Source organism: Sus scrofa, chromosome 11 (assembly GCF_054392235.1).
Source record: "Sus scrofa isolate SSC_HxYL_T2T_F1_AM1 chromosome 11, Sscrofa_HxYL_maternal_Yorkshire_Landrace_v2.0, whole genome shotgun sequence".
Classification (NCBI taxonomy): Eukaryota; Metazoa; Chordata; class Mammalia; order Artiodactyla; family Suidae; genus Sus; species Sus scrofa.
In genome coordinates, this window is record NC_139393.1 from 62,579,044 (window position 1) to 62,607,015 (window position 27,972).

At 34.8% G+C, this 27,972-nt stretch overlaps 1 long non-coding RNA gene across 1 annotated transcript; it reads right to left on the bottom strand.

The window, feature by feature from the left end:
* Nucleotides 1-1,850: 1,850 nt before the first annotated feature.
* On the bottom strand, nt 1,851-27,972 carry LOC102163438 (uncharacterized). The gene is made up of 5 exons (XR_014820067.1): nt 27,901-27,972; nt 23,512-23,612; nt 22,891-23,030; nt 22,191-22,302; nt 1,851-2,015 (listed from the first exon to the last, which is right to left on the bottom strand). It is a non-coding gene; the product is annotated as an uncharacterized LOC102163438 (long non-coding RNA).

Below are 27,972 nucleotides of genomic sequence, written 5' to 3' on the forward strand. Positions count from 1 at the left end.
AGGATACAAAGCCCAGAATTAAACCCACGCACCTACAACCAACTAATCTATGACAAAGGAGGCAAGAATATACAATGGAGAAAAGACAGCCTGTTCAATAAGTAATGCTGGGAAAACTGGACAGCCACATGGAAAAGAATGAAATTAGAACACTCCCTAACACCATACACAAAAATAAACTCAAAATGGATTAAAGACCTAGATATAAGACCAGACACTATAAAACTCTTAGAGGAAAACATAGGTCAAACCCTCTCTGACATAAAGGACAGCAACATCTTCTCAGACCCACCTCTTAGAGTCGTGACAGTAAAAACAAAAATAAACAAATGGGACTGAATTAAACTTAAAAGTTACTGCAGGAGTTCCTGTCGTGGCGCAGTGGTTAACAAATCCGACTAGGAACCATGAGGTTGCGGGTTCGGTCCCTGCCCTTGCTCAGTGGGTTAACGATCCGGCGTTGCCGTGAGCTGTAGTGTAGGTTGCAGACGCGGCTCGGATCCTGCGTTGCTGTGGCTCTGGCGTAGGCCGGCGGCTACAGCTCCGATTCGACCCCTAGCCTGGGAACCTCCATATGCCGCGGAAGCGGTCCAAGAAATAGCAAAAAAAAAAAAAAAAAAAAAAAAAAAGACCTAGATATAAGACCAGACACTATAAAACTCTTAGAGGAAAACATAGGTCAAACCCTCTCTGACATAAAGGACAGCAACATCTTCTCAGACCCACCTCTTAGAGTCGTGACAGTAAAAACAAAAATAAACAAATGGGACTGAATTAAACTTAAAAGTTACTGCAGGAGTTCCTGTCGTGGCGCAGTGGTTAACAAATCCGACTAGGAACCATGAGGTTGCGGGTTCGGTCCCTGCCCTTGCTCAGTGGGTTAACGATCCGGCGTTGCCGTGAGCTGTGGTGTAGGTTGCAGACGCGGCTCGGATCCTGCGTTGCTGTGGCTCTGGCGTAGGCCGGTGGCTACAGCTCCAATTCAACCCCTAGCCTGGGAACCTCCGTGTGCCTCGGGAGCGGCCCAAGAAGTAGCAACAACAACAACAAAAAAGACAAAAGACAAAAGACAAAAAAAAAAAAAAAAAAAAAAAAAGTTACTGCATAGCAAAGGAAACCCTAAACAAAACGAAAAGACAACCCACAGAAAGGGAGAAAATATTTGCACATGAATCGACTGACAAGGGATTAATCTCCAACATTTATAAACACCTCCTACCACTCAATACCAACAACAACAAAAAAAAGAACCCCATCAAAAAATGGGCAGAAGATCTAAACAGACAATTCCCCAAAGAAGACATACGGATGGCCAAAAAACACATGAAAATATGTTCAACACCACTCATTATTAGAGAAATGCAAATCAAAACCACTATGAGGTACCAACTTACACAGGCCAGAATAGCCATCATCAAAAAGTCTACAAACAGTAAGTGCTGGAGTGGGTGTGGAGATAAAGGAACCCTGTTACACTGTTGCTGGGAATGTAAATTGGTGCAACCACTGTGGAAAACAGTAGGGAGATTCCTCAGAACACTAAAAATTAAACTACCATTTGATCTAGCAATCCCACTCCTAGACATCTATCCAGAAAAGACCATGACTTGAAAGACACCTGTACTCCAATTTTCATTGCAGCACTATTTTGCAATAGCCAAGACATGGAAAGAACCTAAATGCCCACTGACAGAGGAGTGGATAAAGAAGATGTGGTACTCATACACAATGGAATTTTACTCAGCCATTGAAAGGAACGAAATACCAGAAACATGGATGGACCTAGAAATTATTATGCTAAGTGAAGTCAGTCAGACAATGAGACACCAACATCAAATGCTATTACTTACATGCGGAATCTGAAAAAGGACACAATGAACTTCTTTGCAGAACAGATACTGACTCACAGACTTTGAAAAAATTATGGTTTCCAAATGAGACAGGTTGGGGAGTCGGGGGATGCACTGAGGGTTTTGGATGGAAATGCTGTAAAATTTGTGAAGATTGTTGTACACCTATAAATGTAATAAAATTTGTTAAGTAATAAAAATAAATAAAAGGACAAACAACTTTAAAAAAATTCATGGAAGATAGTATTAAATAAATAAATTGAGATAAAATGTATATATTACAGGATTTAATTAAATAATCATCCCACACATAAACATACAAGGTGAGACTCTGAGAAAATACAGCATTATGTACATTATGACTATTTTTAAGTGAAGTGCTAAAAAGTGCTACTTTTCCGTGAATTTTTCTAATTTATTATCTAGAATGTGCTAAACACATAGAATAAACTAAAATAATTCTTAGCTACATCATGTACAATGATGCTAGAATATTTCCTTTTCTCTACCCTGCTTAGAGTCATTAAATTAGTAGGAAACATACTTAATTCATGGATCAAGAGAGGTTTTTTGACTATGGAATCTCAAGAATGCATGTCTCTGTACATAACATAATATCAACAAGTTCAGGATAAAGCATAATAAGAGGAAGATATTTTAGTAACACAAATATATATAAGATGCCAAATGTGTATATGATATTGGATAGGGAATAACAGGAACATAAACGGTCATTTTATTCAAGACATTGTGACTGAGAATTGGAATTATCCCAGCACTGGAATGGGTTTTCCCCAGGAAACAATAATATATGCATTCAAAAAAGTACAGGCAAGTGAAAAAGATGCTATGTCATATTAGTGAAATCTGCATGGGACATAGTAATAATCAATTTAAATAATTTTAAAACAGTTTTATTACTTCCTATAATATTTTAAAAAACAATTAAGTACAGAGAAATTAAAAAGTCCAAATGTGACTAATGAATGCCCTTAGTGGTAGAGTTATTATTGATCATTCGCAGTTGGGTTTCTGACTTCTAAAATGACTGCATATGACTTTACATCATCAATTAGCTATTACAAATAAAGTTTGAAAATCCCTTGGGGTTCCTGTTGTGGTGCAGTGGAAACGAATCCAACTAGGAATCATGAGGTTGTGAGTTTAATCCCTGGCCTCTCTCAGTGGGTTAAGGATCCAGCGTTGCCATGAGCTGTGGTGTAAGTTGCAGGAGTGGCTTGGATCTGGCATTGCTGTGGCTCTGGCATAGGCTAGTGGCAACAGCTCCAATTAGATCCCTAGCCTGGGAACCTCCATATGCTGTGGGTGCAGCCCTAAAAAAGAAAGAAAGAAAGAAAGAAAGAAAGAAAGAAAGAAAGAAAGAAAGAAAGAAAGAAAGAAAGAAAGAAAGAAAGGAAAGAAGGAAGGAAGGAAGGAAGGAAGGAAGGAAGGAAGGAAGAAAGAAAGAAAGAAAGAAAGAAAGAAAGAAAGAAAGAAAGAAAGAAAGAAAGAAAGAAAGAAAGAAAGAAAGAAAATCCCTGCTGTCCCCCTTTCTATTTCTTATTCTTGTTCCTCAGAATTACCTTTAATTCATTTATCTATATAATTTATTTAGTTTTCAATTCATTTACTTTTTCTTTATACGTCATATTACAAGTATTTGATGCTTTTTGTTTAATTCACAACACATTTCTTTTTGCCAGCTACAGGGGAATAAGTGATTTAACTTAAAAAAAAAAATTCACCTCCTCCACATCATGCACATACACCTGATATTTTTTAATACTCTGAGACAGACAAATGATTAGAGTTTATTTTGGAGTATAAAATTATAATCAATAGCTGAGCCAAACTCCACTGATTGCATCTCTTTTATTTGATAAACAATCTCTTATAGACAAAAAACTTTTCCTTTTTTAAATGTGTTTCATTGGTTTCTTTGTTCTTATCAGTGATTTTTTTCCTCCAACTCTCTACCAGAAGTGATATCAGCTACCGAAATATTTTAACGCATTAGGTAAACAAAAATTACACTCTGTGTGTGTGTGTATGTACCTTCTCTCTTGAACTATGCTTCATTCAGCTACCTAGCTGGCTGATATATAGGCAGAGCTCGTATTTTGAGATATACTGTATGATTTCCTTTGCTTCTCAGCTGTTTGATCTTTACATTCCCAATCTTGGAGTTCCCACTGTGGCTCAGCAGGTTACAAACCTGACTAGTATCCATGAGGATGTGGGTTTGATCCCTGGCCTCACTGAGTGGGTTAAGGATCTGGCATTGCCATGAGCTGCAGTGTAGTTCACAGACACTGCTTGGATCCTGCATTGTTGTGGTTGTGGTGTAGGCCTGCAGCTGTAGCTCTGACTTGACCCCTAGCCTGGCAACTTCCATGTGACTCAGGTGTAGCCCTAAAAAGCAAAAAACAAACAAATAAAAAACATAAAAACTATCCCAATCTTGTTTAATTCCCTCATTTTAGTGGAACCTCTATCCAGTGAATTTCTGATAAAATGGGCCCAAAAGTAATAATTTTTTTGATACCCAAATATCTGGAAAAATCTTCCTTCTTCTCTAAGACTCTTCTACATATCTATTTCACCCTATATTCTGTTTCCTTAAATTGCTCTATCCCTACGTTCAGATGGTGATAACTGATTCATACCTCACTGAGAAGACTGAAACAATCAGAAGAAACTTTCCGTAGCCTTCATACCCCATCTATCTATCAACTTGAATCTCAGCTCACATACTGTTCATTCTCTCCTGTTACTAAAGATGCATTGTCTTTGTTCAAAGCAAAAGCTAAACTCCCCATAATTGCTTGATAAGCCTTAGATCCCATTCCATCTCAAATTCTTAAGGACATTGCTCCATAAATTTTCCCGTATTTTATCATCATTACTTTTTCTCTCTCTCTTCTGGATCATTTTTATCAGCATACAACCATGCTATTATTTCTCCCATCCAAAAGAAAAATCACTCTCTTTTTTCAACTACTATCTCATTTTTCATCTCTTCGTTATAGCAAAACCTGCTATTTTTAGAAAGTTATCTCAGCCTGTTTCCTCTCGAACCATCTCCAATTAGGTTTCTGCCCCATCAGTTCAAATTTACCATCGATAAACTTCCTCTATCAAATTAAAAAAGTATTTCTTGTTGTGAAATATAATGGACTTATTTCAGCCTTCCTTTATTGGCCATCAGTGGCATTTAACATACTGGATCACCCTCTCTTTCTGAAACACTTTCTTCTCTTGGCTTCTGTGACATTCTTCCAATCTAGTTTTTCTCCTACCTTTCTGGTCATTTCTTTAGCTAGTCAGTCTCCTTAGTTGGTTCATCTCACCAATCTAAAAATGTGTTTCTGGCATTGGTTCTTGAACTTTTTTTTTCTCCATGCTCATTTTCCAGTCAATCTTATATAATTCTCTTGTCGCTAACTGCCGTGTAGATGGTGAGGAAATTGATGCAGCAATATTTTCAAAAAAGGAGATGGGATAGGGTCTAGAGCATATCAAGCAGTTATGGAGAATTTAGATTTTGCTTGGAACAAGGATAATGCATCTTTTTTCCTATTCCCACTACCTACTGAGATCAGCTCAGCAGCTCAGCAGGTGAGGGCTGAAGAATGGGTGCTGTGAAAGTTAAAAAAAAGTTAACATAAAACAAGACACAGAGACATTTATCTTAATTAAAGGTGGGAACTGGAGGAATCAAGGTCTCAGGGACCAAGAGCCCCACCTCAAGAAACCACACTGCTTTTATTGTGCTCTTTAGGATCACATCAAGTGAGGAGGGGGTTGTAGGTGCAGGACATAGTTTTTTTATTATTATTTTAAAAGTCACTTAGCTGGTTAAGCTTTTATTCTGACCTTTAGGCATTTAACAATCATTAGCATTGAGGAAGCTTGGCTTCAGCTACCTATGCATAGCATTCTAGAGACTCACCATTCTCCTTGCTAATGCATATCCTTCTAATGACCCCTCAGAAACCCCTTGGGGCCCTGAGGCTCATCTTGCTCTTATTCTTTAGAGGACACATCATGCTGTGCAAATGGTGTGCCTATCTGCACAGGTCCGGCATGCCTAGACCAATGCATGATGTCCTCATTCAGCTGAACACATGAATAACTTATGCCTTTAGGTCTTTGTTTTTAAGCATAAGTCATTTGCCAGCACTGCAACTGTCTTTCAAGCAGGAATATAGGGTAAAGTAAAGCAGGTCAAGATGGAGTTTTCAGCATAGAAAATAGAAACAAAGAGGCTAAGAAAATATTGTAGAAACATGTCTCCCAACAGCTACCTATGCAATCGTGTATATTTTTTGTCTTCAACTACCCTGTACTTGATTGATGTTGACTATATCAGAACTTCTCTTCTGAATTCCATGTCTACATTTATGATGACCTCCTTGACATATCCTCTTCCATGATGATCAGGCTTCTCACATGTAACATTTCTTAAATGGATATTGTGATGGCTCAACAAACACATACACACTGTGATTTTTTTCCATTTCACTGAAAGATAACTCTTATTTCAGTTGTTCAAGTTAAAAATCTTGGCATTATTCTTAATAACTTTCTTGTTTTCATACTCTACATCCAGTCCATCATCAAATTTCAAGAGCTTTACTTTCAAAATTGCCAGGTCTCACCTATTTTTCGTCACTCACATTGCCATCACTCAGTCCAAACCACCTTCTTCTCTTGCCTGGACTATTACTACAAGCTCTTAATTGATGTTCTTGATTCCTTCCTTGCCATATGATTTATGCAAAAGTCTATATCTAAAATGCTCAAATTCTTCTGCTGGCTTTCCATTTCCCTCAGAGTTTACCCAGAGTCTTCACTATGATCTTCAATATTGAACACAACTCCACTTCCACCCTTAGCTTTCCAGTCTCTTGCCTTAAGCCTCTCTTCTTTTTCATGGCTTCAAGCACACCGGCTTCTTCCTATAGCTTGAATACACTCTGTATGTGCAGTTCAAGTTCAAAACTTGTGTTCACTGTAGGATACCTTGGAATAGACTTATCCAAGAAAGTCTATTTCTAGACTACTCCCTTTAATTTTTTACTCATAAATATACTTTCAGGGAGATTTTATTGGTTGTCTTCAGCACTTATCGAGGTCCAAAATTCTCTATTTTTATTTATTTGTCTTCACTATTAAAATATAAGCTACATTAGAAAGATTTTGTCTATTTTAGATATATTTTCTCCTTACTTAGAACAATGCCTGAAGTCAACAGGTACTCAAACATACTTGAGTAAAGGATAAATGAATGAGTAATTTGGGTTGATACACTGCCCATATAAATAATTATAGATTGGGAATGTAACCCATCAAAATTTTGAAGAAAGTGCCTTACTATCTTCTAACTTATGGTATTGGTGTAAAGAAATAAAATGTGCCCCACCCCCCATTCTTTAGATAATATAAGGGCTTTCTCCTAAAACTTGAATGATTTTAGGATTTTAATCCTAATGTTCTAATGTTTTATATCACTGTGGGATTTTGTTTATCCACAGCTTGACACTTAGTGGTAGGCAATTTCAATCAAGAAGCAAATATATTTTAATTATGGTAAGTAAAATGCAATCCCTTGAAAATGTCTTCCTGGCACTTCCTCTACTCCCTGTCTCTAGAACTCTTAATAGCAAAATAGCACAATTCCAGTACTAGTTTCCTAATTTTTCTGTCTCTTCTATTTTCAATTTCTTGGTAGTTTTGTTCTCTAATATGACCTATTTTTTCAACTTTATATCCCAATACTTATCTTGATTTTTTTTGTTACTGTTATCATATTTTTTATTATCAAAGATGTCTTACATGGTCTTTGAAATTTTACTTTATATATTCTTTAAAATAGATAGAATATCATGGGTTTTTGTTCCTTTCATCAGAATGTTGAATATAGTTTTGTTTTTTTTTTTTTAAGGATCTTTTCTACTTCATTCATTGTCTGATCCACTGTGGTTCTTCCTTGTGTTAATTAGTCTTTCATGTTAGAAGATCTCAAATGTCTAGTGATTCCTGGTTCTCCAGCCATAATTGATAGTTTAGAGCTCTAAAATCCACCAGAATCTCTGCGAGGGTAACAGAGATTTAGATGGGAACATTTCTATAGACTAATCTGGCTGGGTCCCTGACTAAAAATACCTGAAATTCATTTTCTCTGATTAATTTCCTAAAGAGAAATCTTTCATTGTCCTTTCTGTGCTCAAGGATGAGGGTGTCTAAACCTTCTAGGAGGAACTGAGCATACTAATGCTGAGCTCTCTCAACTTTCAATGTGCAGGTTTCCACTCATCTCTGTTTTCAGCATGTGTTACTGCCATCAAATGTGTTTAGTGCCTTCAACATGATGCCTGTTCAAACATTCCAGATAGTAAACTTCCAGCCTAGATGCACCAAACAGGGAAATTTTAGCTCCAGATACATCCCCACTTTCAAGATTATCAGTGTGGATTTCTAGGTTACTGCCCGGCACATGGGTTTATTCCTAGGCCTTTTTTCCTGCCAGTTTAAGTCTCAGCTTTTTCTTAACTGATAAATCAGTTGCTACTTGTGCATTTATCACCAGCTTCCAGCGTTTTATTTACACTGCTTGTTACGTTGACCATGTGAGTTTTGTCTCCCCATCCCCCCTACTTTTTACTCTTCTTTTTCTTACATTATCCAACTTTCAGGAGGCTGTAGATAAAGCCTATGTATTAATTGGCTACGTTTCCCTACAGTTTGTATCACTTATAATCAGGAGACAAAAATGCTTATTCCCTGCCCCCATGCCCAAAAGAAAGCAGTGGTCATACAAAAGAAAGTTAGCGAAGCTGAAAGTTATATTTTAAAATCTGAATTCAAATAAAGTTTATACTTGAAGAGATGACCCTGTCCCTTTGTTCAGCATTATGGTAAATTTACGTAAATGTTTATACTATATTTAGTCAATATAAAACAACAAAAACAAATTGATAAAACATCCAAACAAACAAAAAACAATAGTATGGGTTAATGTTAACAATATATTATGAAAAAGCAGAATCTGAGAGTATAAAAAAAAGTTTTTAGAAAATCTTTTTTTATTTGTTCCCCAAATAGTAAATAAGGGCCTTTATAATAGGTCCTCAAGTGACACTCTTCCTTCCCCCAGAGAGATTAAAATAAAAGCCCATTTTATAGCACACTTTGTTATGGTATTACCTTAGATAGTGTGTCTTTTTGTAAATTGGCTTTAATTTTGGGAATCGATCCCATTAATGCATTAATGACTAAGCAGAATTCAAAATGTTAATTCAGTGCCAAATGTTCTGACTGTGTTAAATCTAAGTTGGCACATTATTTTCTTTACATACTGGGAACAATTTTTAAAATTAAATATGAAGGTCCTTTGGTAACTGTGTGAGAGTTCTTACACTGAACAAAATCTGAATGCTGTTACAGATTATAGGAACTTGCTTTTCAACAGTGTCGTCAGAAAAAAATTATGCTCTTTACTTCCATAGAGTGCCAAACTGGATTTTCTGATGTAATAATCCAGCTTATTATATGAGGCCTTATGCTACATCAATATTATTATGAACAAATAAACCAATTAAGGAAATAAATATAGAAGGTAAAAAAGCAGGAAAAGGAAAAAGAGAAGGTCTAATTTTATTTTTTCTATGAATTTTTACACGTCCTTGTAACAGGACAGCCCATTTCAAAGTGCACTGGCATGACATCATTTTCACTTTGTCCTTTAAGAAGACTCCGTGGTTGGCAGAATATTATATGTCCTAATTTATAGAAATAGATATAAGGAAAACAAATAATAATATATGAGGAAAACATTGCTAAATTTGTATTCAATACAAACTTTTAAAAAACTAATTAGGTTTTTTCAGTAATGTGTACACATTCCTTTTTATGTATTTTAATTTGAACATCCTGTAATTTTAGATTTTAATACACAAAGGATGTTATTCTTTTAAAATCTTAAATATTTCTCAGTTTCCTAAATATCCACATTTATATGCTTAGCAGTTTGGTTTTTAACTATATCTGCTTTGGTCATCAGCATTTCAAGCATTTAAAACAAGAACTATTCTGATGTGTCTTAAAAGGTAGGATTTTAAGCCAATGGTTTTTAAAATTTCATTGAAGCAGGTAGTATAAGTTTCATTTTCCTCCCTGAACACCTACATTATTGCTATTCTAAAGTAGCTTAAAAGGCAGGGTGAAAACATTTTCCCACTGGTCTAGTGAAAGATTTATTTGAATTCTTTTTTTATTTGTAATTTTTAATACCTATAGTAGCAGTGACACACCTAGGCTTCCCATAGAGGCTGAAGCCTTGGGTCAGTCACATCTTTTGATGTGGAAACAGCTTCCTTAGGATCAAATAGAAGCGGCTCAGCCTTGAGTTCTGATATTTGTGCCTTTCTCCTACTGAAAAGTCCCTTTATGAAATAGCTATAGTTCAGAAGGGATTTGGGGGAAATACAGAACATTTGTTTTAACACAAGCACTTAGCCTGACACACTTGACTAGCTCTAAGGGACTGAAGAGTCAGCCAATGGAGGAATTTGCAATGTGAGTTATTTAGGGAAGCTTAGAAAAGAACACAGAGGATAGAAACCATTTTGGCTTTACTGAAGTCCTGCTTAGTCTAAAATACTTTCTATCATCTGGGTGAAAAATAGTTCAGGGTGAGTCAAGGAAAGGATAGTAAATAAACAAACAAAAGGCAAGGGCTCAGGAACGCATACCCAAGATCGGCTGAGATAGAAAACCCAATATGTGTGCCAATACGATCCTCTGAGTCTCAGTGAAAAAATGTTTAACTTAGGTCAGCAATTCCATCAGTAGTTGCTATTTTTCTCTAGCCACAAGCTACCTGACATAAATGCAGTGAAGTCCATCAAACATTCTTGAAAAGCTAAAACTTCAAAAGAGAACTGACAAAAAAAATATGAAACTTCATTTTGCAGGTGGATTTAAAAAGCCTGAACAGGGGTTGGAGGTAGACCTCCCATGTTGCATTGAAAAGCTTAAACAGGAGAAGAGAAAACAATTTGAGACTAAAATGGAATCATCACAGATGTCTTAGTTATTTAATGTTTTCTCCAATATAAATCATTTAAACTAATTCACCGTTGGTTATTCCTAAAATTCACTGTTTTGGAATAAGTTAAGAGCGAGACAGAGAGTGTCCACTTTGCTTTATTTCTCTCGCTTTTGTTGTTGTTGTTGTTTTTGCCATTCCTCATATATATGATGCGAGAAATTTGTTAAGGTTTTTGGTTTTCCAAAATGCCTCCTTATTTTCCCACCATTTTTTATCTGAAGGTTACAAAGTGTTGAAGCCAGTGTTTGTATTGATTTAGTTAATCAAAAAATTTATCTTCAATTTCCATTTGAATTTTAATGGATCAGTTAAAATAATTCTCATTCCTAATCTAAAAAGTCTTATTGTCAAGGTTACAACCACACAGATTTCTATTATAAATTTTTGCAACATCACATAATTAAATGATTATAAAATTCTGATTTATTGATGTAGCTTAATTCCAAACTCTTTACATCTTTGTTAAGGTAATACAGTTTATATTTCAAAACCTTTTAATCTTTCCAAGTGTTTGTTCCTAGGCTAGAATTATTATAAATGCCAGTTCCACTTCCTTTTGAAAGATAAGAATATTCACATTTTTTAATCAATCATTAGTTATCCTCTGGTAATGTGTCCATTTTATAATGATGGCTTGGAAAAGCTCATTTCATTAGTATCAGGAAAGTCTCAGAAGCACTTTCAGTGTCATAGTTCTTTACCTATTATCAAATAAAAGGAAAAAAATGCCATATTTTCCCTTGGGTTTTTCCTTTCTTTTTGTTGTATTGTTGATTGTATTTTTGTGTGAATGTGTGGCTTCAGGCATGCTGAACCTTGTTAATTTCAAAAAAAAAAACAGATTCCTTGGTAAGTCAGGTGGCTCAAATGGAGCAACTCAAGGAAGTGAAAAATGTTCATGTTTTATTTGATGCTTTTGAAATTTTCTATGTCAAGATGGTTTGCCCAAGGATATATTTTTCCACTTTCAGTAAGTTGTTTTGCCCCAACTGCCAACTTATTCCTTAGACACATTTCTCTTTATGGTGCTTTTTTCAAAATGCTTTGCTTAGTTCAGTTGAAGCTTGTGAAACCTCTTATATTTTTTTAAGTAATCATCCTTTAACTTGATTTTTAGAGTAAAAAAAACCTGATATATCACTTGAGATATTTCAGATGTTATCCAGCAGAAATTCTGTGCTTCCTTCATGATAACACGAGTTCACTAATCTAATTGTTGCATTTCAAAAAGCAAGTGATGATCCTAGGATTTTTCTTTCTTCCTTTTTTATTTTTTTCAAATTTACCCTTAAGAAATCTAAGTCAGTTATAATTTAAGTTTTAAAATTTTAGCAAAGTATACTTTGTTTCCTGTGGTAGTGTTTTCTGTATTGTCCCTTTAATAAATATCATATATTTTTACCATGTACGAGAAAGTATAGCATATATTTACTGCCTACTCTGTGTCAGGTACCCTAAATGATTTAAAATACACATTCTCATTAAATCCTAAGGACATCATTGCAATATATTATGCCTATTTAACAATTTATCGACTATATTATTACTGATGTAGTTCAACCTATATGACACTGAATCAACTACATGTGAACATTTTCTAAGCACCAAAGGGAGTAGATGCTTAGTGGTGATATGGAGAAGTGATGTTGTGCATTAGTAAAGTAACTTTTTCAGCTTAGACAACAATGAGAAACTGATTCTTCTCCTTAAAATTTCATTTAAACATTTTCTTCTTATGTCAAATCACCACGAAGAAGACACACACATAAATATCAAGAAGGCAAAAAAAAGTGAGCATTTGAATAAAAGACAATTCAATTTCTAAGTAAAGAGTCATTCTAGGGATAATAAGTAAAACAGGTACAGTGGATCCTCATTTTTTCATCAATTCTGTATTTGAGAATTCTTTTCACTAAAATTTCTGTGTGACTCCTTAGGTCAATACTCATGCTTGTCTTACTGATTCTTTAGAGACATGTACAGAATGGCAAAAAGTTCAAATTACATGGCACACATTTCCAGCTAATGTCAAATAAGATAATCATTTACCTTTTTGTTTTAGTGCTCATGCTATAAACAAGTGACTTTTTTGTGATCTATTTAAGTGCCACAATTCTTTCATTTTTGTGCTTTTTGTTGATTATTTCACTTTTTAAATGTTCCCCAAGCCTAGTGCCAAAGTGCTGTCCATTGTCTCTAGGTCCAAGAAAGCTCTGATGTACCTTCTGGAGAAAATACATGTGTTAAATAAGCTTCATTCAGGCATGAGTTATAGTGATATTAGCTATGAGTTCGATGTTAATAAATCAACACTATATTAAATAAGATGTTTTAAAAGAAAGACACATAAAACAAAGTTATGTGTTGATTTGACAAAAATGTTATGACTAGAAATTTATAGGAACCTAATTCTGTATTTCTCCTAGGAACAATGTTTCAGTATTCACTATTGAAACAGCTTTTGTAGAGACTTTGTAGAACATAACTACTGGGAATAACAATAATTGACTATAGTTGGCATTCTTCCAAAACATCACAGTGGGTAAATATAGGTTTAAATGTACTCAAATAAAGAAACAGAACCTTGAGATTAGGCATCTTTTCAGTCTCCCCCACCAAATACTTTTTATCACTTGTTATACCCTCTAAAATGAGAAAACTTCACAGTAGGATTTTTTTTTTTTTTTTTTTAAGAAAGATAAAGATCAAGGAGTTCCTGTCATGACGCTGTGGTTAACGAATCCGACTAGGAACCATGAGGTTGCGGGTTTGATCCCTGGCCTTGCTTAGTGGGTTAAGGATCCAGTGTTGCTGTGAACTGTGGTGTAGTCACAGATGCGGCTTGGATCCTGTGTTGCTGTGGCTCTGGCGTAGGCCAGCGGCTACAGCTCCAATTAGACACCTAGCCTGGGAACTTCCATATGCCTCAGGAAGTGGCCCTAGAAAAGGCAAAAAGACAAAAGAAGATAAAGAACAGCTGAATCTCGAGGAAGAAAATTCCAAATCAGATCAATAATTAAATAATGATATGGTCTTATTACTCAGTCTCTGCTTCTATTTTCTTTTTCTCCTCATTCTTATCATTTTTCTCCATCTCATGGCATCAGTATGCATCAGAACTTATTGATTATTCTTTGATAACGTCCCTCTTTTTCCTACTTGATCTTACTGTATAAGCTAGTCTTCACTATTTCACATATAGATTATAAGCAATCATAAAGATAATTTTCCATGAGCATAATATAGGTGATAATTTACAAGTACCTTTGAATTGTTTTCTTTGGTTTATCTGTTAATTATATTCTCATTTATATTATTTGTTTGTAAGTGAAATTATTTTAACATATATTTTTATAATAAAACATTAACTAAATTTAGTAAATTAACATAAGCAATGCTATATAAAAAGGTAACTCCCCATCTATGCATCTATGACAGAAATGGTTTATTGATGCTTCCTTTGCCAATTGTGGTTGAAGAAGGTAATAAAATTCAATAACATATTTCCCTCTAGTTCTGTTAGTGAAACAAAATATTTAGGACAAATATATTGTGATACATTAAATGTGTAGCACTGGTGCTATTTTAGATAATCTAGTCTAGATCCATTTTGGTAACTGCATTATATTAACCATCTATTTATTCTTGGTTCTCTTCATTGTGTTATGGAAAATTGACTAAAGAGAAGGATTAGATAATGACTTGCAGAAGGATGAACTATTTTTGGGAAATTTCAATCATGAAAACTATTTGGAGAAATAATAAATGTATACAGGGACTTTACATAATTTAGGTACCAGATTTATTTATCTAATAATAACATCCATGCTTTTTTATTTGTAAAAATTCCAAACCAATATATTTTGAGGCAAAGCCTTTGAACAATCACAAAGAGTTGTTTCATATTCTTTCTAAGTCCTGAGGAAAATACAAAAAGGTACATTTTTTTTTTCCTTTTAAAGTATATACTCTCTGGTTGAGGTAAGGCACAGTACAACAATTACTGGCAAGGCTTTTAAAGCTAGATCCACAAACAGTCATGTTTTTGGAAAGTCCCCACATTTCTCTGAATTTTTGTTTTCTCATCTATAAAATGGAGATAATAATCATAACTATTTCACTGTGCTATGGGGAGTTAATTGATAATCACAATGCCTAATATTTAATAGTTGCTTTAAAAGCATTTTATATTATAAGCTATTCTACTGTTGTTATCAACACTGGATGTTCTACAAACCAAAAGAAATTTAAATTTATCAGAATAATGTAATTATTCTATAAGAGGTAGAGAAGATGACTATTAAATATTGAGTGTTGAGCTGTGCTTTAAAATATAACCAGCTGAGGAGTGAATTGGAAATGTAATTTTACATTAAGTACAGGTATTTGCAGTTATGATGATTATGATTATTTTACCTAGGAATGAAACTGAAGATGGCTTTTAATCTAGAAAGAAATGAAGCATTTTTGGAAATTATTATCTTTATCCATTATGGCTCCTTGACCATATTGTATGAAATTGTATCTTGAAAGATAAAAAGAAAGTTGAAAGGGTTGAAAAGAGTAAAATTGATTATTCATATGTATATATCTTGAGATGTATATAGATATAGATATAGATATCCAGAAACCGCTGATTAAGGAAGGAAAGACTAATATACAGAAATGTTAGTAGTATATACTTCATAACTTTGCATTGCAGGAATATCAGTAGTTAAACCATTTTTCCTCTCTGTATGGAAAGGAGATTTTTCAACGTATCTAACTGATTGCCATCTCAAAAATAATGGAACTACATAAGCTCCATTTTTATATTTCTGTAGGAAAGCTGGCTAAAGACACTCTGGCATGAACATATGTGACTGACAGGTTATTGCACTCCATGGGCCTTATGACAAAATGAAATGATGACAAAGATGTAAAATAATAGGATATTTTGTTCAGCTTATGAAGCTATGCAAATTATATAAGCAGCAATGCTTCTCAAACCTTTATACTTATGAATCAAATGGAGATGTTGCTAAAATGCAGCAGGTATGGTTTGGGATCTGAAAATGTGCATTTTTTCACAAGTTCCCAGTTGGTGCAAATGTTGGGCTGTGAACCAACATTGTGATTAGCAAAAGCTTAGGAAATAGCATCAAGAAGTGGAATCAGACTAGTCTGTACCATATTCTTTTCTCATTCACATACTTAGCATAAATATATTCTCATATTTTGAAATCATTTACAAATATTTTTAGTTTTTGTTTTTCTTGATTACCAAAAAAAAAAGTGACCTTAAACTGGTAACTTCCCAGGTTGCTAAAGATAGTGGTAAGTGAACCAAATTACTAACTACATTAGCCAAGTATATTTTAGAGTAAAAGTTACATGTAGTTGTCTTAAACACACTTTGGAATAAGCAGAATGTTACGTAATAAATAGAGTTATTTGCTGCATTTTTAAATAATTCAAATCACGTTTCAAATCTATTTTAAGAAAATCCATGGTGGTGTTTTAAATCCTACTAATTGATAGAGTTTGGAACAATCAATGATACAGCTGAGCTGGAATTTGAGGAAGGACCATAAAAATAAGCAGCTATGTCCCAGAAGAAGCTAGAGTTAATCTATAAAATGAATGCTTGGTCATGGTTTCCAGACATTTCAATTCTAGTTCTTCTGCCAAATAGGCAATTGAAAGTAGGATTGTTTAGGTATTACTTTTTCTTATTTTAGGACAAGGAAGTCTAAGCTTAAATAGATTAACTCATTTGTCTAAGACCCAAAGCTAGCAGGAACAAATTTTGGATTCAAATCCAGGTAGGATAATTCCAAGTCCCTTACTCTTTTGACAAATGTGCTGGAGGTTATTGAAAAGGCTTCTGATACACTTATGCATTGAATTAGGCATTTGTAGCTTCCAATCTGATTTCTTTGAGAAATTTGGGGCCAAAGTGTATGCTTGTATTAGGTATCTCTCCTAAAATTCTATCTTCTGATACAACTCTTCCTCTTAATTTGTGACCACTTAAATAATATAATTTATTTTTTAGTAAAACATTTTAATTTTATATCCCTTTTATTGCATCCCACATCAAATCCTGGCAAATTTACATTGGTAAATAAATATTTGTTTTAAATTTCATTTTCACAATCAACGTATAATAATATATTCCCTGAATTCTTTTTTTATATATATAATGATCTTTATTTTTTTCCATTATAGCTGGTTTACAGTATTCTGTCAATTTTCTGCTGTACAGCATTGCGACCCAGTTACACGTACACGTATACATTCTTTTTTCTCACATTATCATGCTCCATCATAAGCGACCAGAATTCCCTGAATTATTGATCTCCTTTTTGTACTATCCATGATAGGTCAGTATTGACAAAGATAAATTTTAACTTTAAATGAAGTGAAAAATTAAAATAAATTCATTTTCTTTATATTTCATATTACATTAAAATATTTGGGGAGTGTTTAAAGAAAATAAAACTACCTTCTAAAACTATTCTATCCCCATTATGTAATATTCATGTTATTTTACATAAAGTAACATACTAGTTTTCCGTCTCCTTTTATATTTCATTAACAGTAATTAAATCAGTAATATAAGTATTAGAATTCTACCTATTTACCATTGTTAACAGTGATGGATTTCCCCTTTATCTCACAATGTAAAGAGAGTTACACAGTGAAAAAGAAACTTTGCTGCAGTGCAACAGAGCTCTACTTTTTTTTTCCTTTCCATTTGTTCAGAAGGGATTTTATTCAAAGCTCATTCTCTAATGTGGAAAGGAAAAATATAATAGTCATTTCCCACATATCTGACCCAGAAAATTAAAAATCTGATCTTTAGTGTGCAGTCAGGAAAAGGAAAAAAAAAATCTGTAGTTATTGACAAAGCCAAAATCATTCAGAATTCATATGTTTTTACATAGTAATTGGAGTTGTGACCTTAGCATAGAGTGAGAGATAAATATATTGACTTTCATCCATGGAAAATGTTGGCTTCTAACATAGACTATTTCTAAGTAGTATCGGCTATCTTTAAATGCCTACTTTTCTCTAGCAGCAGCATTAGCCCTGCTAGAAGTGTTCCTTAATGCGGTCTAATTGACAGTCTGAATGTGAGGCTGAGCCACCTCACTGCCTCTTATACTAACCATCCAAGCTGCTGTCCCTGGCCAGAGAACAGTTGACTGTTTCAATTACTCTGGGGTCATAAGATCATTGCCTGGTTACTTTTCAAATGATCACAATCACGTTTCCAAAGGTTCATTCTTATTGCTTTCTATGGGAAGTCATCACTTACATATGAAAGTAAAACAGTCTTTTTATGAAGCTAAAAATCTCTAAAGATATTAAAAATTTGATCAACTTATAACATCTGATAAAACAGGAATCATACAAGTTATCTATTTGGGGCATAATTATGTTTGATCAGGAAAGCATTTGTCACCATAGTATTTTCATTTTTATTGTATTCATCCTATTTGTATATCCATTTATGTAATAAAAATTTGTTTTTAAGAAGTAAGGCATAAAAGATAGGTAAATCTTTTTTTATAGAAATAGATATGTAAAAATTTTCTGTATTATTGGATATATACATGTACATTAAGTCCTAAAATTAAAAATTTAAACATAAGGTTGAAAAATTTATGAGAGACATTTTAAAAACCTTTATTTTATATTCTCTTCATGAATCAGTCTTTTTATAATATTATATTGGCCAATATCTTTAAATTAACTTTAAATTAAGTATCATAGGTAGTTAACACTGGTAGGTAGTAGGGAAAATCTCAACTTTGTATATGAGGAGGGGATGGAAAACTTGCTTATTTCACATAATAAATTATTTACAAAACACATGTATTCCTAGTTGAAAAAAAACCCATTTATCACAGTCTAAATTTAGAGTGCCATCTAGTGATGAATAAGAGTTCACCAGCTATAGAATTAAGGAATATTGCTGCTTATATAATGTTAACTTCAATACAGATTTCTGTCTTAACCTGAACAATATGACTTAGGATATTCAATATTAATTTAGTGTACAGCATGATGATTTAATAAACTGTATGTAAATTCTAATACGTTTTTAACTTGAAAAAGATTTAAAACACATACAACATGTTTAACCTTAGCAACAGAAAAAATATTTTCATGTGAATTAAGAATCAAGTAGATCCCCATTGGCATTTGCATTAAAATACTTCCAATTAATTAACACTAACTAACCATATTAAGGGTCACCGATAATCCCCAACAAATGTTTGTTGATGGATTAAATCAGGGAATGAATAAAGAATAAATGTTTCAAAACTTATTGTTTCAAATGTCAATATAAAGCAGTAACAATGATAGTTTTAAGAATAAAACTCCTCTCTTTCAAAATTGGTCAGGTCAGCTTTGAGTGTTTTTTCCTTTTATTGGGTGATTAAGTGATTTTTTTTCCCCTAGAGTATTAAACTATATGATGTTTTTGAAATTAAACATCATTCACGAAAAGGAAAGCAAGGGATGTAAAGGTTGGCAAAGGAAAGGAAGAAAGGGGAAATGAGAATGAAATAAAGATCAAGGAAGAGAGAGCAGGAAAAGTCTGGGAAGGGAAGACAGCTTTATTGATGACTGCTCTGTGCCAGCTATTGTAACAGATGCTATAACATATATAACTCCATTTCTTTCCACCCCATTTGAGTAGGAGGGCAACTGAGACTTAGGAACTTACCCAACTGTTTCAAAATTTTATTTTTATCCTAACTTTATTATTCTTTGCAAGTGTTAAGTATTGTTCATTGTCAAAATCTATACCATAAATGTTTTTTAAAAGTTTACTAATATTTTGCAAGTTTTACTTATTTGGAGGTCTCAATTAGGTTTCAGATAGACATTTAGATCATAAGTTTATTATTTATATATTTTTCATGGGATTTTGGCAGTTAATTACAGGATTTGGGAAAAATAACAAAGGTGACAATTTTCAACCATGTATCTACTTCATATCTAGTTTATTATATTAAATTAGTATTTAAGCCCATTCATTTTGGTCTTGTTTACCTCATGCTGCTTGATTATGATATTTGTCCACAAATAAAATGATGTATTTTTACTATAGATTAAAATTGATGAACTAACCAAACAAATAAAAAAACACATAAACCATCCTAAAAGAGTCAAGTCCTTAAGCTATAGGATCCTCCAGTAGCCAGTGTCTGCTTCCCTTTAAAATCACTCAAAATGTTATGTAGGAAAGAGCAGTAGGTGTCAGAGAACTTCTAAGGTATAAGTGACTCCGCTGCCGCATAATCTCACTTGACACAGTAGCCATGTCCTAAATCACTATAATTAGTGAGATTTTACTGCTCATTCATGGATTCTGTTCAATGTAAAAGGCATTTTTCTTAACCTAATTAACGTGTTTTAAATAAATGACATGGGGTTCACATTATGCCCTAAATGAAAAAATAAACTTATATCTTATTTAATTTATTTTATTTTTTTAATTTTTAATTTTTTGGCCACACCCAAGGCATATGTAAGTTCCCAGGCTAAGGACAGAATCTGATCCAGAGCTGCAACCTACACCACAGCTGCAGTAACACTGGATCCTTAATCCACTGCACTGAGCAGGGGATCCAACCTGTGTCTCCTCAGAGACAAGCCAGATCATTAACTCACTTGTGCCACAGCAGGAACTCTCCCTTATATTTTAAAAGAGTTCTTTATCTGACCAAGTTTCTGAAAAAAATAATATAGTTGATGATTTCAGGGCAGTTTATTGAAGGGTACCAATAGGGTACCAATATCTATTTATACGCCAGAAAAATGGCTTCCACTCCTATCAAGCCAAATAGCATTGTTCTAATTTAGTATCAACCTCAATGTGATGATATTTCTGTGGAGATTTGCCAATAACCTGCTGTCATCATAGGAAGTAACTTTGGCTCAAGAATTTAGTCAGTGAGCAAGTCACGGGGGACATTCCAAAATGAGCAAGGCAGTCTCTGCCTTCAAGGATATGGAGAATTTTCTGTAGGCTATTACTTTATTCATTTCTCCTTGAGAAGAGGAAAAAGGAAGGTCATGCTAAATATGTTTTGTCTTAAAATGCACTTTTTCAGTAAATGAATCAGGGATATCTTGTACTTGTCAGTAAAAGATCGCCTTGAGCAAATTTTATTCCCTAGCAATAGTTGATATTTGTTGTGTTTCAGTTCTCATTTCTACCTATAATTGCCTTTTGGAGAATCACTGCTTCCCAATTTGTGTAACCTTGATAGAGCTGTTAATTTAGGTGCCTGTCCTCACAGTGCAGAATCTTAGGGGAGTCCCCAAAAGGTCCCTCCGTTAGATCAACTTTTTTCCCAACGTTTTCTCCACCTCCGGGGATAATTAATACCTAGTCAATCAGATGCTCTAGCCAAGGATCTTGAACATTTACCATGTAACCACGAACAGGGAAAAGGAAATGGCTTTGAGTTCATTCTTTGCAACAAGAAATTCAGCAAGCTTTCTGTCTCAACTGCATGATCATGAGTCCTTGCTAATCACAGTGTTAACAAGAGGATTGAGACTTGGGGATGATGCTTTGTACTTCATATTTAATCAGAAAATGACTCACTTGAACCCATGGAACCTCATTTGAATAAATTGTGGAGTTCCTGAAAGCAAGCAATACAGCTTCTAAGGGAAGGGAACGGATATTAATAAGAAAGCCATTTTCAGAGAGGTGGTTTTAAGAATTGCCTCCCACTCCAGATATGATATGACTGTATTCCTTGGCCCCTTTAGAGTTGAATGGGGCCTTGTGACTAAGTAAGACTGGGTGTGAGCAGAAGAGATAAGTGCTAGTTCTGGGTCACAATCTTGCTAATGCAAGATCCTCCAGGACATGCTTCGCCTGTCACTTAGTAACCAGCAAAGCTGAAATGTTAGCTCTTCTGTCAGTTCAGGTCCCTCAGGGATTATGTTGACGTATCATGACACCTCATGAAGACCATGTTAACTGAGTGTGGAGTAATCTTTTATTGTTGTGGCTACTGAGATTTAGGGGGTGGCATTTCAATATAAAACACCGTAACAAAACATACCCTGACAAACAAAATCAGCTACCTTCACTATCAATGTATGTCAGGGGCTCAGTTGAGCTGGAGAGAAAGCCCTGAGTTCTCAGCTGTCAATTAAAACAACAAGCCAAAATGAGAGTAACAGTCAAGGCTTTAATCACTTACCTTGAAACTATAAGCAAGAGGCTAAACCAGAGAAAGCTCTGCCTCTTCTTCCCTTTTTCCCCTATGGCTTAGATCAGCCCAATCGTGAACATGATATCACCCATGTGAGAACCTGGAACAAAAAAATTTTAGGAACTCAGGGGCCAGGGGTGAGAGAGAGGGAATGGCTAGGAGTGGAAAAGCACTGAGAACTGAGTCAGAGTGGACAAAAGTTTTCCCTCCCGTTACCGCTGTTAGAAAGCCTCAGCAGAGGACCTGAGGAAGGTTTTGGCCTAAGGCCCAGATAAAGAGGCTCAGAATAAGGCGACTGAGTTAGGAATGTAGATATACATCAGTGTAGTATGGCAGGCCAGGAGGTCTGAGTCCTTGCCTGCAACTCCCTTCAGGAACTGCAGTACACTGATTATGCACCAAGCCAATGTGGAGAGGGCAGCTTTCCTTCATGAAGCTGTCAGGAAAGATTTCCTAATTGTCTTTATTAGGTCTGAAAAATCACATACAGGATTTTTGGCTTGCAGCCAAACTCCTCACTATATATTTACAAGACCAGGAATGTATCTGCTTTGACACCAGAAGTAGGAATTGGTAATTATTATTAATTTCTAATGATTAGAGGTTTTTTTTTTTTTTTTTTGGTGGCTTAAACAATCATTTTAATTTGCTCACAATTTTGAGGGTAAGGAATCTGGAAAGGGCTAACCTGAGTAGTTTACCTATGACTTTGTTGGTATCAGCTGGGGTAGCTGTGAAGCTGTGACTGAAGGATGTCCTCCCAAGAGGGTGTCTCCATTCACATATCTGTTGCCTCAGTTTTTGTTAATCTCTCTCTCTCTTTTTTCTCTGCAAATTAAATTTAATAGTTATGGTATCACATTTTCTAGGGCCTTTGCATGTGCTGGGATTTCTAAAGTCTCTTACAACTTGGTGATCCCAGGGTAGTTACAATTTTTCTTCATGGTGGGTGGCTTCCAAGAGGCCGGAAGTAGAAGCTAACAGATCAGGGAAGGAAAACATCTAGAACTAACACAGAATCACACCTGCTATTTTTTTTTTTCTTTCTTTTTTGGCTGCGTTCCAAGGCGTGGAGAAGTTCAAGCCAGGAATCAAACTCAAGCCACAGCAATGACAATGCCAAATCCGAAATTGCTAGGCCACTAGGGAACTCCTTTTTTTTCCTTTTTTTTTGGGGGGGGGGGAGTCAGTGCAGTCACAAAACTCACCCAGTTTTAAGTGGTTAGGGATTAAACTTTACCTCTTGCTGGAGGAATGGCAAATCACATTGTAATAACACATATGGAAACGGAGATATTGTTGTGGTTACCTTTGGAAAACAAATCTGCCGTGTATCCCACGTTGGTGAGTTTAGGAAGACTGGAATACTAACTAGCTCAAAGAACATCTGTAGCAAAGCATTTATATGTCCTAGGAGCAAAAATATATACACATTAACATAATGTAACATATACATATAATATGTTGTGTAAGAAGAAATAGGATGAAATGTTTATTTTAAGGGATAATGTTTATTTCTAAGGGAGGCTTTATTTTAATTTTCTATTGCTACTATAACAAATTCCTACAAAGTCAGTAGCCAATAAGAGTTCCTATTTTTTATCTCACGGATCTAGCTCAGAAGTCTAGGTGCAGAGTTCCTGCCATGGCTCAACGGAAATGAGTCTGACTAGCATCCATGCGAAGGCAGGTTTGATCCCTGGCCTTGCTCAGTGAGTTAAGGATCTGGTGTTGCCATGAGCTGCAGTGCAGGTCACAGATTCGGCTCAGATCGCACAGTGCTGTGGCTGTAGTGTAGGCCAGCCGCTGTAACTCCCATTCGACCCCCGTTCTGGGAATCTCCATATGCCGGGGGTTTAGCCCTAAAAAAGACAAAAAAAAAAAAAAAAAAAAAGACGAAGAAGAAGAAGTCTAGGTGGATTTAACTAGTTTCTCTGCTCCAGGTCTTACAAGGCTGGAATCAAATTAACCACAGATCTGAGTTGCCTACTAGACAATGGGGCAGGATCTATTTCTAAACTTATTCAGGTTTGTTGACTGAATTCAGTCTTTTGTATTTGTCAGATTGAAGCCTCTGTTCCCTTGCTGACTATTAGTTGGGGCCAATTTTTGCTCCCAGAAGCCGCACATGTTCCTTCTACTTTTTATGTGGATCACTCAAGCAACAAGAAATTGAATCATTGTTGTGCTTTCAACCTCTCTGACTCATTCTTTTTCCATCTCTCTCCAATTCCAGGTAGAAATGTATTTGTCTTTTAGGGACTCATGTGATTATAGTGCATCTATCCAAATAAACCAGAATGATCTCACTATCTTAAGGTCTGTAAATGTTAAGTATGTTTGCAAAATCCTTTTGCCTTATAACATATTCTTAGGTTACAGAGAGCAGGGTATGAATATATTTAGGGAGATATTCTACCTATCATAGAAATTGCAGGAGTTCCCGTTGTGGCACAGTGGTTAATGAATCCGACTAGGAACCATGAGGTTTCAGGTTCGATCCCTGGCCTCACCCAGTGGGTTAAGGACCTGGCGTTGCTGTGAGCTGTGTAGGTTGTAGACGCGGCTCGGATCCTGTGTTGCTGTGGCTCTGGTGTAGGCCAGTGGCTACAGCTCCAATTGGACCCCTAGCCTGGGAACCTCCATATGCCGCAGGAGCGGCCCTAGAAAAAGGGAAAAAGACCAAAAAAAAAAAAAAAAAATCACAAAAATTTTTGATCTGTGTCCTGAGATGAAGAGGATATTTTAGTGCTATAGAAGTTGAAGAAATGGTAGAATATGGACTGTATGTGAAGAAGTTTGAACTAAATTTGCTTTTCCAGGAAATAACATGATATTCTTTGTATTTTGAAGAGATACATTTACTGTGGATGTGAAGTATCTTTAGAGGAAACTGATTCAAGGCTTAAATATCAGAAAGAAATAATGTTATATATTACAGCTTACTCATAAGGTTAACAGAAAAAGAACAATTTCAATGGGTGGGAATGAAAGTATTTGGTGATCAAATTTTTCTTATAAAAAGATCTTGATTATATATGTAAGTTTATCTAAACATATGGGGAAGACATGGAAAAACAATACTTTTGGTTGGAATTATGATGACTTTGAAATGTAGTTAGGCTATCTTTAAAGAGATTATCTTGAGGTAACCAGATGAATTAATAGCTCTTGAGTTCAAGAGAGAGATAAAATTTACAGAGGTACTGAAATTTTCTATTTCCTTTTAAAAAACATAATTTTTTAAAAAAAATTAAAAGACCCATATCTTCTAGAAGTCTAAAAGAAAATTTGGAAAGCATTATCCACTTTGCCTTAGTCCATCCAGGTTGCTAAAAGGAAACACTATAGACTGGGCAGCTTATAAGTGACAGGAATTTTTTTCTCATGGTTCTCGATGCAGGAAAATCCAAGATAAGGCAGCAGCCTGGTCAGGTGAGGGCACTCTTCCTCACAAGCTGGAAGGGGCAAGGGAACTCTCTAGGATTTTTTTTTTTTTTTTTTTTTAAGTACTAATCCAATTTATAAAGGCTCCACTCTTAAGGCCTAATAGATTTCCAAAGGCCTCATCTACCACTACCATCACTTTGAGGGTTAGAATTTCAATATATGAATTTTGAGAGGCCATGAACCTCCAGACCATAGCACACCTCTTCCCTGAACATATCCTTAGGGACACATTATATACTTTTTCTTGCTATAATAATTGTATTTTCTTCTAAGTGGTTGGTTTTAATAATGCTTGAACAAAAGCATGTCTTGAGGTCTTAATAATTCATCTTTTTAGCATTTAAATCCTCTTCTTAATTGCTGACTAATATTTTGGCTATACAAAATCCACAGTCTCTAGGTGTCTATTTTGCAGCATAAATAGAACTTGTTGTCTATCAGAATTTATTCCAAAATGGAAATAGCACTTTTAAGTGGAATGAGCCTACATACTTGGTAGAGTTTAAAGGGTAAAAAAAAAATTTAGTGAAATAAAATTTTATATCATACTTAAACACACACACACCCTCATTTGAGTTTAAAATTGTGAAGAAGTAATAAAAAGATGTCATAGAATTAAAGAAAAGCCAAATATATTTATGTGGTCAATAGAATTTTGCAGTAGGGAAATTTTTTTCACCCTTCTTGCCTACTCAACTGCTCTCTGACTTCAGGGTTGTTCTGGTATAGATGCTCAAAAGAAATATCCTAAACTAGGGTGCTGCATTTTTATAACTAATAATATTATTTCCATTCCCCATTATTCTGTTTGCCAGTTTCCACATTTATGGAGCAATTATTTCATGAATTTGCTAAACTTTTCCACAAAACTTTCTTTTTGAAAAGAATATACTGAATCTAAAAATGGACTGTATTCTAAGACCTGATATATATGTATATAAAGATTTGAGCCTTTATAGGACAGTTTTGTCTCAGAAAATACATGCTAAAATATAGGTTATTATGGGAATTGTTTTATAGTAGGTGCATTTGATTTCTTTTTTCTTTTTCTTTTTCTTTTTCCTTTTTTTCTTTTTTTTTCTTTTTTTTTTTTTTTTTTTTTGGCTTTTCTAGGGCTGCACCTGCGGCATATGGAGATTCCCAGGCTAGGGGTCTAATTGGAGCTGTAGCTGCCGGCCTACACCACAGCTACAGCAACACAGGATTCGAGCTGTGTCTGTGACCTACACCACAGCTCATGGCAACGCTGGATCCTTAACCCACTGAGAGAGGCCAGGGATCGAAACTGCAACCTCATGGTTCCTAGTCAGATTCGTTAACCACTGAGCCACAATGGGAACTCCAAATTTCTTTTTATACTTGTTTAGTTTTGGTAAATTTCTTTATTTCTTTTTTCTTCTAATTTTTTTTTTTCTTTTTTAGGGCCACACTAGTGGCATATGGAAGTTCCCAGGCTAAGGGTCAAATCAGAGCCACAGCTGATGGGCTACATCACAGCTACAGCAATGCCAGATCCCCCACCTACTGAGCTAGACCAGGCATCGAACCTGTGTCCTCATGGATACTAGTTGGGTTTGTTACCACTGAGCCACCATGGGAACTCCTAGTTTTGGTTAATTCTGATTTTATTTGGATTTGTTTGTTTTCTTGCTGGTGTTTGTATGTTTTTGTCTTAGAGAATTACTATTTTGCAATGTGAAGAATATCAAAAAGAATGCTATGAAGTTTATAAACAACAATAAATAAAAAATTTGATTTATTATTTTGAATTAATAAAATTAATATTTGTAAAATTGGAACTTAATAGATAAGGTCTCCAGGGGCACAGAAGAAAAACCATGTGGACATTATCCACTGATAAACCTGTTATCATTGATGCTGCTGTTTACTAAAAGTCTCCAAGTCTTGGGAATACCTAGAACAGACCTTGGCCTTGGTATTCACCTAGGTATTTGCATGAGAACTATTGTAATATGCTTATGTTGATTAGTTACAATTATTTAGCATAAAATAACATTAATTTTGGACACATTGTATGCACTTCCTGTGTTTGATTTCACATAATGCTATCTAATTTTGACTGCAGATTTGTAATTATTTATCAAATGTTGACTGTTTCTATATCCACCTCCAAAATTTTCTTACATTTTATCCTATAATTACAGGGTCCATTTTTAGTTTTTGCTCCCATTTTTGCAATAAATAAATAAATAAAAAGTTTAAAAACAGGTGACTTATTTTTGCTAACCAGTTAATCCTGCTTCATGTTCTCATTCTTTAAATGAGTTCCATTTATTTACTGAAGTAGTTTCTTAATCTC